At 36.3% G+C, this 14,315-nt stretch overlaps 1 long non-coding RNA gene across 1 annotated transcript; it reads left to right on the top strand.

The window, feature by feature from the left end:
- Positions 1 to 247: 247 nt before the first annotated feature.
- LOC135444913 (uncharacterized) lies at positions 248 to 6,120 on the top strand. Its single transcript, XR_010439354.1, has 5 exons — positions 248 to 448; positions 2,400 to 2,440; positions 3,158 to 3,288; positions 4,236 to 4,324; positions 6,017 to 6,120. It is a non-coding gene; the product is annotated as an uncharacterized LOC135444913 (long non-coding RNA).
- Positions 6,121 to 14,315: the final 8,195 nt, after the last annotated feature.

The raw sequence follows: 14,315 nt of genomic DNA, 5'->3' as shown, positions 1-14,315 counted from the left end.
CTGGATTCATCCTGAGACTTAAAAGATGGTGCATGGCAATGCCTGAACTTACAAGGAAAATTGCAAATACCTGTTCCAAATTAATGTAAATGGGTACCAAAAAATCTTGTCTTTCTCACTGAAATGAGGTCCAGCGTGCTCAGACTTTGAAGCGAAGCGATTCAGCATTTATGCAGTAATGCTGAGCCCCAGCATGGGCTTATGTGCCAGTTCAATGGAATTTTTCTCTACCTACAGAGAGGCAACTTTCCTGCTCCCTTTGTAAAGCTGCCTGTGAGAGATTGGAGAAATGGGATGGACATGACTCAATACTTCTCAATACACAAAAGATATGATTCAACAGTAGCATCTTCCCATGTGGTATCCAAAGCGATGAAATTGACTCTGAAATTAGTGCCAATGTTCTCCTCTGTTGGCCCCTCTTCCATTTCTGGATTTCCAGAGGATGGTAAGCAAAAAGAGCCAAGTATTATCATTTGCTAATTTCTGTATGGCAGCATCTTTGCACAAACCACTGCACAGAAGCAACTTTTCTGGGAGAAAATGATCTTTGGAAGTTACTAAAATAATGTTTACTTGAGAAAAATAATTAGAAAAATAAGTGATTAAATAACTGCTTGTACAGTGAGCTGTGAGTACTCACTAGAGTTCAATTAAGGAAACACCTACAGTTCCTAAACTTTTCCAGTTGCTGAACTTAGTATTCAGGTCAGCTTTGAAGGGAAAAGGATCTCAGGAGAGCAAGAGAAATAAATTTGCACTGACTTTATCCTAAAAATGCCAGGTGCTATTCTTATATATAATATTTCTTTGCACTTCTTCCCCTAGTACAAGAACATATTTCTCCTTAATAGGAGTATATGCATATATAAGTGTTAGAATCCTCCACATAAGTAATGGTGTATGATAAGTCTTAATAATTTTAATGATGTTGCAATCATTCAGCTCATGATAGAATTTCTTCCCCAGAAGAAAGTGGATAAGACTTCACATGACTTTAAGCAAATTGGCTGAAATATAAACATGTGGCAATATTGTCACGAAGTGGAGCTTTGAGCTACTTTACCTTTTTGCCCACTGCAAACATTTATTCATTTTGATCCTATAAAAGGCTTTGCTTTCTGTGCTCCTTTGCCAAGTAACACCTTTTGTGGTCCCCTTTAGATTGTACTCAGGCTTATGTGTTTCTTCTCTCACACAACCCATTTGCCTACTCTGAAGTGGGTGCCGACTTACATGGGGTAAAATTCAGTGTGCCCAGAAAAGATTATATTCCACCTATCTCAGCTGACACATTTTTGAGAGCTACAAAACAGTGCATAACAAAAAAGATTTCTGTTCATTTTTAGAGGAGTTTCGAGGCTCAGGACAGAGGAAATTAAAAATCCTGGGACAGGCCCAATGTTTTCTCTTTCTTGATGTTGCATGAAGGGAAATCCTGATGTCTTTTTTTTTTTCTGAGTGAGCAGTAAGGAGCAATTACCTAATTCTCAGTTTCTTATGGAAACTGTACAGGGACCATAGTATTCAAGGCCTTAAAACATATTTCCCTCCCAGCATCAATAAAAGTGAACAACTATAAATTTATTTTTTCACATCCTGAGTGCCATTTATAGCTATGACATTGACCCCTTCCTAGTTTTCCTCCTTTTGTAGAGTTGGTGTCGGGCCCAACACAGCTGTTTCACTTTGACATAAGTTCAGAAGTTCAAGAAGTTCAAAACAATAAATTTCAAACAAAAGAAAGATAAAACACTTGCAAATCCCAATTCTGTGCTTGAAGTCAGGGTATTAAGGGAGACTGGGCCAATCTCGGAAGAAACTTAGGGGAGCTTTATTTTTGGCAGGTAAGACTCACTAACTGAGCTTAGACACTTAAAAAAATGTGCCTTTTAAATCCCAGAACATATGAGTCACTCCTGTCTGGCTCATGGCAAAAGGCTAGGGAGGAATGGCTTCTGAAACACAAAAACCAAAATGAGAGAAAATAGCATATGGTGAGTGCATTGACTAGAGCAGAAACACGGAGATTATTACTCTAGATGCACACATAATTCTTTAACTGGCCTAAAGGACTTCTGCTCTCTTTTTCTTTCTTCAGCAGAAGACAGGAAGAGGGAAGGAAAAAACAATTTTCAGAAGCTTCTTGTATTTATTGATGATTTACACAATTTGTTGAAGTACCATTTCACCTTGACAGTGTGTGACAGTAGCATTGCAGTCTCTTGAAGGCAAAGCAGTGTTAAAACATATTTCTTTTCCCCTAACTTTAAAGCAGATTAGTTCAGGTTTTTATCTTTTGATGTTTTCGTTGCTTGTTTCTTTTTCTGTCAAGTATTTCAAGCAGAGATATGAACTCTAAACTGATGTTTTTAATGATTTGTGTCTTATACCTGCAGTTTTTCTAAAGACCTGTGATTCGTACATGCCAAATCAGCAGGTGAGATCCTATTGAGCATCCTAAGGTGGGTAATGCTAAAGTGTATGTTTTGCATTACATGTTATGCCGCAGAAACTGCAAAAGGCATATTTGACTTATAAGCAGGAGAATAATTTTATTGCCTCCTTCTGCTTTGTGAATATAACCTTTAATTTGTTTCAAGATTTGACATAGTCATGTATGGATTTTGATCTTTGAATCATTTACTGTGGTATAGTTATTCTGTGTGATTCTTGAGACTACCAAAGCTCTTCTGATAGCTAGCCTTTTTTTTTCTCAGACACAAAATGCATGTTAAACCCTCAGACAGATAGATAGAAAAGCACCTGTGCTATGGTAGTTTCAGTTTTAACTTTAAAGTTTTCTTTCCCTTTTTTCCCCACCTTTTTAGTATTTTATCTTTGATTCAGTACTTCTATATTATCTACTTTTTGAGAGTTTTGTTTCACTGAGGCTGAGATTTATTTAATGTATTTTTTCATGAATTATTGGTGAATTTGCTAGCTTTCCTCATTAAAAACAGAGAAGAAAAATGTTCAGTCTTCTAAAGGAGACTTTTGGAGGGATCAACACCCAGAACTAATCTTACACCCCTTACCAACTCTTTTATGATGAGGAAAGTTCTTTCAAGACTTAGTCTTAATGCTGGCCTGTGTTCAACGGGTATCAATAAAATTGTTTTGTTAAATCCCATTGTTCTGTTTTTCTGGTTTGAAGAGCAAAAATTCATGACATCTGCAGCACAGAATAAAAGAACTTCATGTATGAAGAGTATCCTTCTCTGCACTGTAGGACTCCTACCATCTGACAGCAGGGAGTGCTGCAGAGAACATCCAAAGAGAATCCAGGTTGAAATGTTGGGCAGTTGATAATTTCTTTCAGAACAACATGAGTTTCTTTCTCCATATGGGCTAGGGTAGTATATAGTCCATCCTCCTATAGTGCCTGTTCCCTTCCTTCCTGTTCCTTTGTCCCACTTTTTCTCTTAAAACTCAGGACATTTTCTGAAGAAATCCTAAGCCTGTATTTCCTGTAAATCATTTCAGTGCAGAAGATATGACAGATATTATATAAAAAAATTGAATAGGTTTTTGTCTATTTCCATTGGACTTTCTAAGTCAAAGCGAGTCCCAGTTACTAGAATCATTATGGACAATTTTATGTTTAAACAAAACAACCCAACCAAAAAAAAACCCCAAACAAAACAACCTCAAGGAAACACCAATGAAAATCAAACAAAACAAGATGAACAGAGAAAACCCACCAAAATGAAAACAACAAAAAACACTCCAAAAAAAGAAAGAAGGAAACATATCAACTGGTATCTAATATCCATTTAAAGAAAGTTTTCACAGAGCTGCAAAGGCATTCAGAACACTGCAGGCCCTGTCTCTTGCTCTGACTCCTGACTGTGTTTCTTTCTGATTCTGATCCTGTTGCACATCATTAACGTAAGGCACAGAGAAATGTTACAGTTTGCTCTGTTTAGGAGAGCTAACCAAAAGTGTGAGGCCAGTTTACACTACATAAAATGAAGCATTGGATCATCTGGGGATTGTTGCATGTGAGAAGTGATTGTTTCATGTGAGAATCATTCTCCTGGCTTTTAAAAATCTGCCCTCACTTGAAACTTACACAGTGAAGGTGAGTTTGCTACTTCACATTGTGAACTGTAAGGAATCACCTGTGGTTTCCCCTAGAAAGTTGATGGACTCTAGAATTGCCTGTGCTCTGATGAAATAATGTTCTGTCTTTCATTAATGCCTACTGATGTTGCTCTGATTTTTTTCCTCAGGTCTGACAGTCCTATCAATCATAACAAAACTGCCTCGGGGGCTGAGTAAGGACTTGCAAGACATCTTGCCCGAGATCTAACTCTGCTATGTTAGTATTTGTATTTTTTTCCTACCTCTATGATTTCTTTACTCTGGCATATTGAATTTTTTTTCACAAAAAGGTGAAATAGGTCTGTTATGTAAGACTTGTTGCTTCTCTGGTAACATAGCAAGAAAACTCAACTAATAAACCTAAAAGCTGTTTGATAATCTGATTCTGGCGGAAATCTTGTGACATTTGAAGGTCAGTAAAATTAAATTTCACACAAAAAGAAACAAAAAAAATGCATTTTAATTTTTCTATTTATATACGGTTTTATTTTTATATTTATTTGCAGTTTATTTTTATTACTATAGTTTATATTATACCCAGTTTGAATGCTATATTTAGTTACAAGGCTTAGGCAAGGAACAAAGCCTTATGATGTCCCAAGAGGAAGGTATTTGGTAACAACTATTCTCATGTGAAAAAAGGAAATTTCCTTGACCCTTTGCTACAAAATGTGTCCTGAGTTTTACAGTAGATCAATGTCAGAAATTCTAATTGATTTGAATATCGTTTAATATGCATTCAGAAAATATTGAAATGAGTCCGTAACTCCTCAAAACCATGTGTTAATTACCTGATTTTAGGATGAAAATTTAGAAAAAGTTGATTTAAAAGTCTCTGAACTTGGAGTAGTTTATTTGTATCTTTGGGACCATACTGCATTAGCAAAGTATTATGAAGATTATTCAACTAACGTTAAATGAGTTTAAGAAAAATTATAGGCTTAAAAGTATAGGAATAGAATAATGTAGTTACCCAATAATGTAAATATTTCTTCTAAAATCTTAATTCCTGAGTATATTTATTTTGCGAAGAGGAGGTAACTGGCCTAAGAAAGTGCTAAAAATGTCACACATTTTGTGTTGTTCAATATATTTTGTATAGTGTGATGCTCTAGTTACTTTATTGCAGATGAGCATCTGTTACTATTTATTGGGCAAAGAACATACATTGTAGGCATTTCTGGCCCAGGGATTTTGGTACTTGCCAATTCAAATCCCAAGATGAATAATTTTAGTGTCAGTTATGTAGGACATATTCTGACACTACAGTTGGTAAATAGAACATAAAATGAACAGAAAAAATCCAAGCAGCCATCAAAACAAAACATAACCATAGCTGACTGCAGAGTGTAAATATAAGATGGCAAAGAAATTAATTGCTGTCATTGTCCCCTGAGCTCTTCCCTGTAGCACTGGATGGAAGTTCTGCAAGGTTTCCAGGTGCCACTCAGCCATGTGCTGATCACTGCTTTGACAGACCCCTAAACTGTTGGGATGGTATTAGTCTTAGGGGATATTTTCTTGTTCCTTTCCAACCTTGGCTGGAATTGGAAGTCAGGTGTTTAAATAAATAGATGCAACTCAATTGCTTTTTCCATCTCCTTGGGACAGATGATAATACATGGGCATTTTTTAAATCTAGGAAAACTGCTCATGTTTTTCTCTTCTAAAGAGGGATTTCAGTACGTGGTGGCCCTTACTTTGTATTTAATTACAGCTTATCTGGTTTTAAAACATCTTGGTTTTATATCTCAGTATCTATTTGGAAAAGTGCTTGAATCAGGAGTTGAAGTCTTATTCTACTTCTACTGCAACTTCCTACGATATGTCGTCAGAATGATGATGGCAAGGCAGGACCTCCCTGTTTGGCTCCTGAACCATGTCTGTGTGTGTGAACTGAATTCCACAGGAAGAAAAGGGAAGCAAGCACTTGTCCTCCCTCGAGGAGCACTCCAACCATGAGGCTATCACAGAAAAAGACGTGTTACACTCCTACTCGCCACTCCTTCCTTCAGGTAACATTTCAAAAGTGATAACTGGAACAGCTGTCTGTGGCACATTGAATGTAACTGGACACTTTTTTGCTGGATTGAGCTCCCAAAAATTTTGGCAGTGGTATGTCTTGTTTCTGGATCCTACTGTGCTATTGGGATTTGGGATTCTCTGTCAGTGCAATTTAAGCTGATAGATCTGAAGAACAACAAAGCACTGATGGATTTTGCTTACTAGCAGTTGAAAGCAAAATGTTTTTCCAAGTAACCAATTTGTATTTGAATATCTAAATTCCATCCCACTCCAAATGATTCATTATTGAATGAACAGCAGGAAAATTTGCAGGTATTTCACCCAGCTGCAGCACCATAAAAAGCCCCATAGCAGCAACAGCAGACACTTCGTTCTTAGAAGTCTGAGGAACACTAGAATAAGAATGCACGTTTAGGGGACCAGGCTGAAAATATGAGGTTTGGGTTTGATAAGGCTGAGAAAAATATTCATATTTTCCCAGAAATTAATTCAAGTCCATTTTACTCCAGTTGGTGCTTAAACATATTGCTCTGGCCCATATAGGTGGCAGAAAGCTGTGAAGAAAAAATCCCACTCAGCCCAGTTCACCTCAATATTTCTGTAAAAAATTCTAATATGAAATTCAGACAGATTCATGAATATAAATTAATTTTTAAAGACTTGTGTAATGAAACTTTTAAGGGGTTTCTGGTTTCAAATGAAAAAAAAAAATAAAAAATATTCATGCAAAAGGTCAAGGGACGTCTGCCTCCACAGAAGCCCTAGAGAGATTGCAGAATAATGTCAAAACACTAAGGAAAGTTGATAAATTTTAGAAAAATAAAATAATTTTACAGGGTCATATCCAGGATGCAATGAATCAAGAATAAATAGAATATACTAACAGGGTATGGAATGGATAGACTCATACAAGAACAGTGAAGTCATACTGTACCTCATTTATCTTTCCTGACATGACAATTGACAAGCTTCAACCTCAGGACTGCATCAGAGTGAGAAAACCTCTTCCTGAGATGTTAATTATGTCACTCCTATTTTAGTAAAAAAATTTATCCATTCTTCTCTTTTTCCAAGCTATTTTATCCTCCCATTCTGAATAATGACAAGTAATCAAAAGCATAAACTTTTGGCCTAAAGTAGACTCATGGTTTTGTGTTAATCTCAGAAGGTTTTCCCTAAGTACTAGTGTTGCTGTGGAAGAGGCAAGATGGGCTTCATGGTCGACTTGAAGAGTAGTATAACACTGACTCCCTTATAAAAGCACCAAATCATTATTATCTCTTCATGGCTCTTGGCATTTTGCTTCTTTGTACTTTCTACACAATGTTTTGGTCACCAGAATGATATACAGGGCAGCAATATGGTTCCTAAATATTCTTGATATCCCAATTCCAGTACAGTATCTTGATAACCAAAGATATATTACTTCAACCATTTCAGTTCATTCAGATCGGCAAAAAACACAGTTGGTATGTCAAAAGAATTAACATGTGCAATATCTAATCCTCACACGCAGCAATTGGTAAAGAAGAATGGTATGAATCAGCCTGGAATTATTTGGGCATCCAAAACCATTACAATATCTGCAGTCTGAACAACAATGGCCCAGCGTTTTATACTGCAAAGTCAGATGACTTTTTGTTGCACAGTTCAATTGATTTGCCAGAGAACGACTTTCTCCAGCAGTATCATTTATCTGTGTGCTATACAAAATCAATGTGGGCAGCAATAAATAACTCCTGATTCCAATTACCATAATGAAGCTACTGGAAAACTCAGTGGGAGCTGTCAAACTGCTTTCAGCAGTACTTGCATGGAAAACTTGTGGAGCAGCAGCAGCAAGTGTGATCAGCAACACTCTGACTTAAAAAGGTTTGATTCCAAACAGCCACTGCCAGCCTGTTTCCAAAGGGAAAAAAATGCAGTCAGTGTTAAGGTAAGGTTGTTACAACTATTGGAGAGATGCCTCTGCCCAAATTAAGGGCAAATGAGGCCACATACTGAAGTTAATAGTTTGGATTTTACTTAACAGTAAATGTGAGGGAGAGAGAAAGAAATAGAAAAAAGGAAATAGAAAACAGGGTGTGAGGAGGGAAAGTGACAGAAAGGCAAAGCACAACAACATTACCACTCCATGGATTCTGATGGAGTCAATTTAGTCCTCTTCTTCTGCTCTTCTCAATGGTGAGGGTCCCATGAAACATAGAGTTCAATGCATTTGTATATGTTCAGGACAGGTGGGAACACCCAGATACCTCCCCTGTGGTGTGTGTGGGAAATATTACAGTCTCTTGTAATAGACTCTGGATCTGTTGCTACACTTGGATCACATGCAGCTGTCTGATGCAAGGCCTCAGGAATCAGTCTGAGTGGTGCTTTGGGACTCTGATGGTTTATGACACCTCCTCAGCTCACATAAGTGAGTCTCACATAAGTCTCTCACGTAGTTGTCCCACATGTAGGTGACCTTCACAGGGTGGGAGGAAGTTGTACAACTGAGATAGTTTGTGTAAGTGAAGATGGATGTTTACTCCCTCTGTCTTGAGTTGATCAGAGGTCATGGCATCACATCCTCAGAAACTCACTTTCTTCCCCCTCATCTGATGCGGACTGAGTGCAAATGCAGTCAAATGAGCAAATGAATCTCATTTGCCCTCAGCAAATATATCTTTGGATATCAAGCTTCTGTACTGTGGGCTTTGGTGGTCACAGCTTCTTTATAAAGTTTTGCCATAAAGGGCAAAGTCCTACAGTAATCTTAATAATGTTTAAGCCATAACCCATTTCAGTCTGTTATATGCAGCAAGAATATAAGTTTAGATCAGGTATTACGGAAAAATTTTTTTGCCGTCAGAATGCTGAGGTACAGGAACCTGTTGCTTAGAGAAGTTGTGGATCCCTGGAAGTGTTTAAAGCCAGGTTGGGTAGAGATCTGGGCAGTCTTGTCTAGTGCAAGGTGTCCTGGTCCATAGCAGGGACCTAAATGGCCCTTCTAAAGATACTTTTTTAGTGAAGTTCATCCTTTCAAATATGGGCATCTGGATGCTATTGGATCCAAAATAATAAGAAAAAGTATAACACTTAAAAAATTTACTCTTCTCTTTTATAGATATATATAGACAAAAACATTTAATTAGAGTGAACACTCCATATTTATTCTTCTCACAACTTTTCTGGTTTGGCAAGAACAATTAAAAGGACACAAATCAGATATCTCAGCATGTGGAAACAGCTTCTCCTTTAATGGATGTGTAAATGTATGTAAATACGTCCTTTTATCCCCAAGAACATCTGCTGTACATGTGGATTTCTGTTCACAAGTTAGACACGCTACAGTAATTCAGTATAAGGTTGCTCATATTTCTTGGATGAAAATAGTGTGTCCTCCTCTGCATTCATGATGAGCTCTTATATCTGAGATGCTGTGCCCATGCCTCTAATAATAAATATTCTTCTGTGCCTGCTGACAATGTCTACCAAGGCACCCTTAAAAGCGCCTCTGAGGGTATCAACAACCATTTTTCCAAGATACAAGATAAATAGGGACACTGATGGTTTTATTACAATGACTTTTAAAGAATGATTGGTTTTTAAGGAATCAAAGGGTTTTGTCAATAAAAGCTGAGAAAAACAAACCTCCTTCCCCCAGTGAACCCGATGTTTAACAAAATCAGCCAATGCACTTTTTTTTCAAAGGTTTAGTGTTTTTCCTTTCCTTTTTAATTTCTGTTATTCTGTTCACCTTGCATACATGAGATAGAAAAACAAAAAAAAAAGGCAAGAAGATTGAGGGAAGGAAAAGGGAAAAAAAGAGAAAAGTAAGAACTATTCTGAAATTTTAATATTTTAAAGATGTGAGCCTTAACTAATTTTAATGGAAATACTACTTAGGGGTTTATCTGATTTGCCATCATGGAATTATCAAATAATAATGAATAATTATGAAATAATATTACCTCTAGATTGTACTATAGAAAGCCTGATCTCAACTTGCAAGCAGATTCAAGCTGCTCGTATTTAATATTTAAACCAATTGAGATTTTAAGCCATTTGGACCATGTGACCTTTGAGTTACAGAGTAGAAGACAAAAAAGAATGATGTTTTATTTCAACTTCAGGTAATGAATAATTCATGGTGAGGTTTGAGTTCCTTGAACAAATAAATTAAAATATTAATTTCAGGAGGCTGAGAGTGAATAATAAAGTAAATATAATTTGAGATAATTTCATGAGATAATTCTGTCAGCAATGTCCATTAAAATATATCTTCCTTTTTTGGAAGGAAAGAGGAAAACCTGTGTGTAAATTAAATGTGACTCAGGCCATTGGAATAATAATGAATTTCATTATATAAGATTAAAACATAGAGCGAATTTTGAGACTCATAAATATAGTTATTATATAAACATATATATACAAAAAAGCATTTCAAGATACTTATGAATTTAGTATTAGAAATTTAGAGAAGTGTACATGTATTTTATGTGTATTATAGATATACCAGCTGGTCAGTGTTTGCTGCACTTTGAAATGCAGAAAAGTAAGAGGTAAAGAAAGTTTAGCAGGGAAGACCAAGCAGGTATGCAAGTAAATGAAAAATACACTCACTCTATGAGATGTAACCTACTGCAGTGTTGTCTATATAAAACAACCAAAAGGCTTTGTGAAAAGTAGGCTCCAGGATTTTTTTTAATTGAATAATGCAATTGTAGATATTAAAACCAGCAATGATAAACCAAAGTAAAAGGGGAGAAGACTTAGAAGTAACCGTAGATCTTAATGTAGCATGACATCTTTTCAGCATTGCTTGTCAAAGCAAAGATCAGAACAAAGTTAAGTGGCTCCCCTTATTGATTTATGCCGTATTTAAGGGGGAAGACAACAGCTGAAATGTTTTGGATTTTTTTCTGGTGCTCTTTAAGGAACTGTGAAGCTACAGCAAAAACCCCATTCTGCCTCCTCTTTGCTTCTTGTGTTAGAGCAAAAGCCACAAAATTCTGGCACGAGATCTACTGTCCCCAGATTTTCAGTTCAGCTGATCAGAATAAATGACAGCAGTTTATAGGAGTTGAGGTTCTCCCATACCCCTTGTCAACATGATCTTGTGCTTGTGTCTTGTTTGTTTATGATTCTACTTCTCTTTTAAAATAACAAAGTTTAAGTTCTTACAATAGCTTGATTTCTTTGATTATAACGTGATGTCTCACTAATTTGTTTGCATAGCCTCTTTTGGAGGGGGAGAGTTAGTGTGCCCTGGATTGCACCAATTTTGAGGTAAGAACAATTATTTTCATTGCTGAAAAACTATATTGCCTTCTTGCCGGTATTAAGCACTTTGAACCATTCACAACTGGAAAATGTAGGGGAATAGAATATAGGTAAATAAAGGTAGTAAGGAAAGTAATCTTATCCTATAAAGAGCTGCAGCTGAGCCAATGACTAAAGATTAGGAACCGGCCTGATATTAAATGGTCACAGCTGTAGCCAATAAGAAGAGTGCTATAAAAGAGTGGATTGGTTGGCTACTGTGAGGATGAGTCAGTGCCTAGAGGAGCTGGCTGCAAGAAGCATCAAGGAGGTACAAAGCTCTAGCAATATGGAACCTTTGCAATATAATGACACCAGGAAAATGCACACATAATCACTCATTTTGTCTTCTTTTGCTAAATAGTATTGAGGCATTTGCTATATTGCTCTGCAACAGCCCCTGGAGTAACAAAGTATGGACATGGACGTTAATAGCAATATAGATATCTCAAAGTAGTCTTAAAAATAATGTAATGATCTTAATAATAACTTGGATATATTCTAGCACCTAAAGCATCAACTTTAATGGAAGATTATTATTATGTATTTGATATTTCTCTTCTGAGCTGCACAATGTTTGAGGTAAGGTTCATACTTGCTGTGTATGGCCTAATTTGCTGTGCTCACGTGCAGAAAATAATGAGCATAAGCATGTCATTAGAGCCAGATGGAAACATAAAGGAGCCTGTGTCATGGTGTTCTCAGCTCTCTTCAGACAAAGTGCTCCTCACCCCCACTATTTTCAGAGCTTTTGTGTTAACCGGTATTTTTACTGCAAATCCCACACTGGAAAAACTTGCTGGCTTATGTAGTCCATTTCTTCAAAGGAAATATTGCTTCATAATAAATTTGAACAATTCTTTGGTAGAAAACAAGAAAATCAATAGTGTAACTGCATGGTCAGGGAAATGGATATAATAATTTCACCACCTTTATATGCTGTGAAAGAAAAAGTATTAGTGCTTATTTTTTGACAAGAAATATTTATTCACACAAAATTGCTCAGACCCAATGACTTCAGCTGACTACATTTTTCTTCACAGTTAATCCACTCCAGCAAATTGAAAGGCCTGTAAAATGTGTGCACTTGGAAGGAATCCATCCTTTACCTTGACAAAGTACCTTAATGCTCCTTAGTTTAAGGGAGGATCTGTTGCTTAGGCCTATGACACGACAATTCCTGTTTGTCAGGGCCTTAATCTCAAATTTTCAAGGACATAGATGTTCATTTTCACAGCATAAGGACAAATTGACAGATCTGTAATAATTACACTAATGCTGTAATAAGAAAAATGATCCCATGGAGGGCATATACTAAAAGTATTCTTATTACTTTCTAGTTTTTTTATTATCAACTAGTCTGTTCATTTAGAAAAATAAGCTTAAACTGTGGTGACAAGACCCAGAGATATATTTCATTAATATACTGGTTCTGTTATGAGGCATATTGTCAGTTAACAATTACAATTCTTGGTAATATATAATAATCAAAATCTAAATTTTATACCTAATATTTGGAGCACGAAGATTAAAAATTGGTTAAGCATGCTTCTTCTGGTGTAATTGTGCTAACCAAAACATGCATATGTTTATCCTTGGCGAGTTTAGAAAACGTGAACTTCACAAAAAGTAATCTGATAAAATTGTGAAATTAATTTTACTCGGTTCCAAAACTGGGATTTTCCATGCATGTTAATGAGTGATACATCCTGTTCACTTGCTCACTGCAGTTAAACAAGCTGAAAATTCTGTACTGTAGTATTGTAGTCTAGTCTTGGTTTGCTGAACATTTAAAGGTTTCATGGAACCATCTGACTGTACCTATACTTATCCTGTAAGACAAAATATGAGCCACCAAGGTTGAGTGAAAATATCTTCAAAACTAAAAAAACAGTCCAATATAGGTAGATCAGATTATATGTTTTCTTTCATTGTAAGGGATTAATCTTAATTTTTCATTCACCTAAAGAATTTAAAATAACTTAATACCTAAAATAATTAATTTCCAGTGCTGAATCAACTCACTGAAATAAGAATGATCTGCATAGGCAATGAATCTGCTCTGGATCTTCTTGTGGCTGTGAGGTCTGTCCTACGTAATTACTTTAGTAGAAGAACATGAAATAACAAAGTCGTAAGTCTTCAAAACTCTCCTCTATCAATAAGTGTGACAAAAATCTGTCTTTTCTTATTTGATGCCAGGGTTGGAGTATGGAATTTGTTGAGGATCTTTTCAGGAAAAATACTTAGTAATGAGTATTCTCTGATGATTTCATATAATTGAAGGAGTCCTTTCTTTTGGGCAGATTTCTGAAGCACTCTTTGGCTTACTGTAGAAGAGCAAAATAAACCAAAGTAAGCCAAGAGAATCTGATTTTCATGTTGTTATCTCAAGGATAACCTTCAGTTGTGAGACACCTAACAACTAATATCTAAGCCAAAGCCCAGGAAAGATGATGTGGCAGCTACCTTCTGGGAGAAACTTGTCTGTCAATAAGATTAGAAAGGACACTTTATTCTCTTAGTAAAGAATTAAAGTGGAAATTGTGTTCTGTCTCCATTTTTCTAAGCAAAGTGGCCTCATCGGCCTCCTGCCTTCTATGTCCTTAGAAGGAAATTGTTTAATTCTCACATTCGCTGACATTGCTTCTCTAGCACAATTGACACATCTGTGCATGTTACTGCTGTTTCTGCATCATACAGCTGCATCCTGGATACCTTTTAGTCCCGTTAAACCATTCTCACTACAGCTTAACAAGATCTTTCCTGACTTTTTTAGCATTTAGATTTTAATTTTTTAATTCTGGGATTAAGAAGGCATTGTAATCAAAACTGGGAGGTCCTTATCTCCCCCATAGATGGAGTCATAATTCACT

This window comes from Zonotrichia leucophrys, chromosome 3 (genome assembly GCF_028769735.1).
Source record: "Zonotrichia leucophrys gambelii isolate GWCS_2022_RI chromosome 3, RI_Zleu_2.0, whole genome shotgun sequence".
Classification (NCBI taxonomy): Eukaryota; Metazoa; Chordata; class Aves; order Passeriformes; family Passerellidae; genus Zonotrichia; species Zonotrichia leucophrys.
The sequence above is the reverse complement of the archived record's forward strand: the minus strand, read 5'-3'. Positions and strand labels throughout refer to the sequence as shown.